The following is a 7,330-nucleotide window of genomic DNA, read 5'->3' as shown; positions in this document are numbered from 1 at the left end:
AAACTGTACTGTCAGCACCTCCCTGCCTTAGTATGTGGTATTTTGGAGGACAGCTAGCCAGTTGCATTACCCAAATTGTATGGTACTTGTGTTCCCCAGCTTTCTGGTGACCTTTTTTTTTTTTTTTTTAGTGTGTGTGTGTGTGTGTGTGTGTGTGTGTGTGTATTTATTGCAAAATAACATCAGAGACACTGGTGTATGTATATTTTTAAACACACTGTTATATGTCTTGACATTTTTTTTCTGTCTGATTCTTTCTTTACTGAACATCTGTATTGTTTTTGACCTCATGAGACAAATCCTAAATTCCTATGATATTTGCAATTTAACAAGGCTCAGCTTAGGGTATGGAATGGCACATAACAATTTGGTTGGCTCTTTTCCCCTCCTCTCTGCCCCCCCCCCTTTCTCTGAGAACCTATCTTCATGGCTTAGCTATCAGGAGCCATGATTACTGCTGTAGCTCTGGGAAGCTGTTGGGTCCATTCTGTCACTGAGTAGCATATGTCCTACTGCTTATAAACACATTTTAATCCACATGCTTTCAACATATGCTACCATTAGTACTTTTGATCTTGGCCATTCTGACAGGTGTCTTAGGGATGGTATCGTACTGGCAGTTTGATTTGTATTTCCCTAGTCTCTAAGGTTGTTTAACACTTCTTTAAGTGTAACTGGGATATTCAAATTCTTTTGTTGAGAACATTCTCTTTAAATCTGTCCCCAATTTTTACTGGCCTTATTTGGTATTTTTATGCCTGGTTTCTTCTGTTCTTTTTTTTTTTCTTTTATATATTTATTTTATTTTATCTTATTTTACAATATAATTTAATTCTACATATCAACCATGGATTCCCTTGTTCTCCCCCTCCCTACCCTTTCCCCTTCCCCCCAGCCCACCCCCCATTCATTCCCATTTCCTCCAGGGCAAAGCCTCCCCTGAGGATTGAGATCAACCTGGTAGACTCAGTCCCGGTCAGGTCCAGTCCCCTCCTCCCAGGCTGAGCCAAGCTTCCCAGCATAAGTATGAACTCACTCATAGAATGATACTAGATGTGGAACAAGGATGACTGGACTGCTACTCACAACACCAGGGAGGCTACCTGGAAAACAGGACCCCAAGAAAGACACGGGGATAGCCCAATGACAGAGAAATGGATGAGATCTTCATGAACAGCCTGGACATGAGTGTGGGGGTAATGAAGGGCGAGGGTCGAGGGAAAGAGAGCTTGGGGGAGTGGGAGATCCCAGCTGGATCAAGAACAGAGAGGGAGAACAAGAATAGGAGACCATGGTAAATGAAGACCACATGAGAATAGGAAGAAGCAAAGTGCTAGGGAGGCCCACAGAAATCCACAAAGATACCTCCACAATAGACTATTGGCAATGGTCGAGAGACAGCCCGAACTGACCTACTCTGGTGAAAGGATGGCCAAACACCCTAATTGTCGTGTTAGAAACCCCATCCAATGACTGAGGGAACTGGATGCAGAGATCCACGGCCAGGCCCCGGGTGGAGCTCCTGGAGTCCAACTGGTGAGAAAGAGGAGGGTTTATATGAGTGAGAATTGTTGAGACCAATGTTAGATAAAGCACAGGGACAAATAGCCAAACGAATGGAAACACATGAACTATGAACCAATGGCTGAGGAGCCCCCAACTGGATCAGGCCTTCTGAATGGGTGAAACAGTTGATTGGCTTGATCTGTTTGGGAGGCATCCAGGCAGTGGGACCGGTTCCTGTGCTCAGTGCATGAGTTGGCTGTTTTAGACTTTGGGTTTTTTTGTTTTTGTTTTTTAAAGAAGAATAACAATATGGAACTAAAGCCTAAGCTGTGGTGAATGCTGCTAGAATGAAAAGTAGCATTTATCATGTACACTGATCTCGGCTCCTACATATCTTATTTCAGTTACAGAAATCTGTAGACAAAAGAATATTAGGAATCTTCTGGTTTGTTGTTCATGTCAGATGATCTTTGTACTACGAAAGGTCTTTTACACCCTGGACATTCCAATGAGTGGTTATAGCTCTCCTTCCTGCTATCCCTAAAACATAATATGAAATGTAGAATCAATCTTGTGATTTGAGTAATCAGACATTATAAATCATTTCCACCCATTAGCTTGTATTTATTGCTAAACAACTGCATTGAAGCAGATTTACCATCTCAATGTTATTTGTGTTCCTCTGAAGACTCAATATGGTAAATTGTGGATGTAAGTAATATTTTTAATCTCTAATACCTAAGGAGGCAAGGAATATAAATAAGGAACTGTGAAATGCAGAATAATGTAGAACGATATGGAGAATGTACAAAGTGGAGAGTGTATCCCCACTGTTAGCCTTTTCCAATTGAAAAGGTTTTAAATGTTACTTTGACCAAACAAGTCACATCTGAAGTTCTAAACTGGTCCCTTGGTCCCATTATAAACAGCTTAACACTTTGCATAAAGAAGATAAATGTAAAACAACCTTATTCTCTATCACACTTTTTTTTTCTTTTCTCTTTTGGCTCAGAGAAAATGTTTCCAAGTGTTATTACTTACATTACAAAGATGTGTGGCCCTAGAGGTTGAAAAAATATTGTCAGATTTCACACTCACAGAGCTTCCAAATCTATATAATAACTTTAGGGGAAGGGTTGTTGGCAGGTGACTTGCATGATTTTTTGCTGTGGGAATGAGAAACAAAGCAAACATATAATGATACTTGATCTGCACTTATAACTTCAATGGACAACTTCTCTATTCCTTGGGTCAGTTTTAAATTAAACTTAAGGAAAAGGCATAGAAAGTGGAAGAAAGATATGTTTGCCATAAGCCTGTGAGGCTGTCAGATTCCAGGTATTACTTGAATATCAAAAACAGAAAATTATAAGAAAACATTTCATAACTTTTTATTACACCAAAATAAAATTTCACTTATCCTTTCTTTGAAATAATTAACTTTAATATAAGGAACTTTTAGGCAAATAGGAGAAGCTAGTGAGATTCCAGACCTTTAGTTAGTCTTCCAGTTTGTGTTGCTGGGATTCTAGGAGTTGTGGGAAAGCTACTGAAATCCAGTCTTTCACTAGCATGATAGCTAGGAAACTTGCTTATACTTCCCCAGCCAATGTTTGTCAGACTTACTATAATATGCTGGAGGGACACAGCAAGATGCCTTTTATGTTGTTACAAAGCATCAGAGTTTGGTTCCCAGTGTCCTCACACTCACACCCACCCCCCCACATACACACACACAGGTTGGATATAAAAATAATTTTTAAATTCTTATAATACCTTTTTGAAAGCTCATAGAGAGAGACTCATCAAATCTCAAACTTGACTCAGGATTTCACATTCTACTTCATAAATAAGTTCTTAGGAAGAATGACTGACTTCCTTCATTCTATGTAGAATAATAAACAGAGTATTATGATATCCACTCAAAATATATTATCACTAAACAACCTTAAATACAAGAAAGATGTTCACCATAAGCTTATCAGTGTTAATTCAGATTCCACACATTACTCAAATATCAAAAGTAGATATTAATAAGAAAACAACTTTTAATATCTTTTATTACACCAAAATCGCTTTTACCTCCTCCTTTCTTTGAAAGAATAATTTCTAGTCTAAGTAAGTGCTAGGCACCTAGGAGGAGCTAGTGAGATTCATCTTTGATCAGTCTTCTAGTGTGTGCATCTGCAATGCTAAGGGTTCTGGAAAACAACAACTGAAAATTTCTAAAATAAAAAAACTCTGGTTTTTACTTACTGTGATGATAACAAAGCTTATTTTGAGTTGTGAATCAACTAGCATGATGCTCATTAACACTTACCATTATTGTTATTATTCCTAGCCACTTCTGGAGTCACATGACCACGCAAGTGTTGTCAGCAGTCAGACAAAATGCTTAGCCACTACAGGGCCTTATGTTCTACGGAATCTGCACACAGTGAGATCACATAATCTGTGTGCACGTGTGGTGTAGCTACATAAGCCCATAAATGCATGTGCGAGGTGACCTATAAAAGCAGGCTCCACCAGCTCCTGCTCCCTCTCTCCCCATCTTTATTTCCATAGGCCTATGGAAATAATAATAAAAACTTCCTAATAAAAACTCTTATAGTAGGTCCCGTTGTACCTTGTGTTTTCCTGTGCCAGGTAAATAACGCCGACAAATAAATAACAATTATCCTATGAGTCTCCTGGTAAGAGGCAGGAATTACATTGATTTCTTCAATATTTTCTGTGCTCTACACCAGCTTCGGAACTCATAAATGTTTGGTGAATTAGCATATAGTTGGAAGCACCGGAACACTTAACAAATGTGTGAAAGCCTAAAATATACACAAAGCTTTCTGTGATACAGATTGTCTAATAATTTGAGGGGAAAATATAAATATGATTATATATATATATATCATAGAAAGTAAAACAGGAACCATGATTCTATAAAAAAGGAAATGTCATATTCTAGTTCAGAAAAACTCTATTGATGACTTAGGAAATATTTCAGATGGGATGCCTTTAACAGTTAAGTTATTTGTGATAAAGTTTTTCATTCGTAATTATACACTTCTTATAAATCATATTGTAAGAACTATGCAGAAGCAAAGTTATCCTTTCTGGAAGTAACATATTTAATATTTTTATTGTATATAACCTGAAGAGGAAAAATATTAGGCTACTTTTGCTATCGAATTTTTCTATTCAATACTAGCCCATTAAAATGGAGAAAGGGGGATGAAGTAAAAGAGTAAGAAATAAAACAAAAGGAAAATGGGGACATATGTAAGAATTAATGTGGAGTCAAGCATGTACAAATGTAGCACAAGTCTGCTGTGGAATGTTCTGTATGGCAAATGTGTTGCTAATTAGTCAATAAATAAAACATTGATTGGCCATTGGCTAGGCAGGAAGTGTAGGCGCGACGAGGAGGAGAATAAAGCTGGGAAGTGGAAGGCTGAGTCAGAGAGACACTGCCAGCCACCACAATGAGAAACAGCATGTGAAGATGCCGGTAAGCCACGAGCCATGTGGCAAGGTATAGATTTATGGAAATGGATTAATTTGAGCTGTAGGAACAGTAAGCAAGAAGCCTGCCACGGCCATACAGTTTGTAACCTATATAAGTCTCTGTGTTTACTTGGTCAGGTTTGAGCGGCTGTGGGACTGGCAGGGGAGAGAGATTTGTCCTGACTGTGGGCCAGGCAGGAAAACTTAAGCTACACAAGTCCAGTGGAGATGAGTGTGCATTGAGAAAAGAAGACAATTCTCCTGAATTTGTTTTTAAGTGAATGTGTATGCCTTGAGGAATAGTAGCTTACCATTTCCTTTCATTTCCCAGAGTCCCTGCTCTGCTGTGTGTAGCATGGCCCTGAAAAATTATATTTACTCACCAACTAAGTAATCCAGCAGCATAAGTAGAGGTCTTCTCCCTGGATTGCCTTAAGGTATGAATTAAAATATAAATGTGTAAAATATCAATAAAGCTGACATAAAACTTTTTGTTCCCAAAGATAGAAAGCAAAATGAACATGCCCTTAGGGTAATACACTATGCCTAAAGGCTAACCAAGTCTCCTGCCACATATTATATTGGAGTGTTATTACATTTTGTCTATTAGAAGCATAGCACCCTTGAGATTTTACAGAGTTTTGAACATAAATCTTTCAGCAGTTCATGTTTTACTTGATGTGGAAGAATATACTATGGCTTGAGTGTTTAGGAGTGGGACAAAGTACCAAACCATTTCCAGAGATACCTAACGTGAGTGTCAAATTACCAACCTCCACCAAGCAAAAGGGAATGCTAATTAGAGTGGTAGGACATGTTCCAGTTGTTCTAATCAAAGAGAGCTTAATCCTTCCATAAGCTGGCTAGCTTTGTTGAAGGAAATTCTGAACAACCTTGTTACTTTTGATAACTGTAAGCCACTGACTCATGGCCCCTTGACAGCTAGCTGAGCATGTAATAACATTTCTCTGTATTTGGGGACTGGCTTAGCTGGCTTTATAATAGATTATTGTGGATGTTAAAGTGAAATGTTAGTCTTTCTTTAAAGCTCTGTATTCTCCGGTAATTAAGGTTATAAAAAGGGCACCAAGCACAATGCAGTTTCAAGGTCGCCAAACACAGATATAACAGCCTTCAGTTTGTGTAAATAAGGTATTAACCATAGGTTTATTCTGCAATTGTGTCATGAAAATAGGTTTTTCAAGAGTAGCTTGATAGAGAAGTATTTTGAGGTGTATAAGAAATATGTGTGTGTGTTTTTTCCCTTACTCCCTGTTGCAAAAATTAATGCCTAGAAGAAAAACACAATTGATGGTAAAGAAAAGCAGAGGGAAAGATTCTTTAAAAATATAATAAAAAGAAGTTGAATGTTATCAGTTAAGAGCAAAACCAGATACAGGTACAAGGCTTCATCCCAAAGCAGCTGCAGTCACTGGGTATAAGGACAACCTTGGATAAAACACAACCTTTGGCATGAAATTGCCTGCCGAGACCACACAAACAAGGGCTTCACTCTAACTTTCTAGACAGTGACAGTTATTGGTTGTTTGTGTTTCCCACTCATTGTAATTGGGGGAAAAGTTACAGGGAAAGTTCACCCAGGAGAGGCATGTAGTTACTTGTTTCAAAGGAAACAACTGATAGAGTTTCATTCAACTCCAGTTCTGGCATTTGTTCACTGCTCGAATCAGATCCTTTATGTTAGTCATTACAATAGGGAAAATGTTCCTTCATGTATTTTTTTTTAAGAAATGATCTTTTGTAATGCTCAATTGCTGTGTAATTTAAGAAGGGAAAAAAGAGAAAGATTTTTCTATTTAAGTATTGTAAAGGGAAAAACAACTCTCAATAAAGCAAAAGAGCCACACTAATAGTGTAGATTTCTATTGCAGACCATCCCTAGAATCAGGAAAGCATAATTTATAGTGTCAGGAAGGCAATCATATTTTCATTCTACCAGATAAGATCAAGGCAGGTACTCCCCAAGGAGTGAACTTCTTTGCTTCAATTTTAAAGTGATGAAATGGAGGTTGTGTGATGCTTTATAGTGCAGACAAAAATGTCACACCAGTAATTGCTATGCAGGTGCTTAAGAGTATGCCAAATAAAACCATAAATTATATTTCTCATGCATTAGGAATTAATTGTGTCAGTAGTTAAAAGAACAATTACCACATAATATGTACCTTTTAAAAAGATGGAAATAATCAAGAAAATCATTCAGATAATCTTTTGTGGAAAAGTAAGACTTTTCTTTTCCTTTCATGGTATTTTAAATCTCTGTCTCATATATCTTCTATGCTGAAAACCTCATTTTAGTCAA

This window comes from Peromyscus eremicus, chromosome 9, assembly GCF_949786415.1.
Source record: "Peromyscus eremicus chromosome 9, PerEre_H2_v1, whole genome shotgun sequence".
Lineage (NCBI taxonomy): Eukaryota > Metazoa > Chordata > Mammalia > Rodentia > Cricetidae > Peromyscus > Peromyscus eremicus.
The sequence above is the reverse complement of the archived record's forward strand: the minus strand, read 5'-3'. Positions refer to the sequence as shown.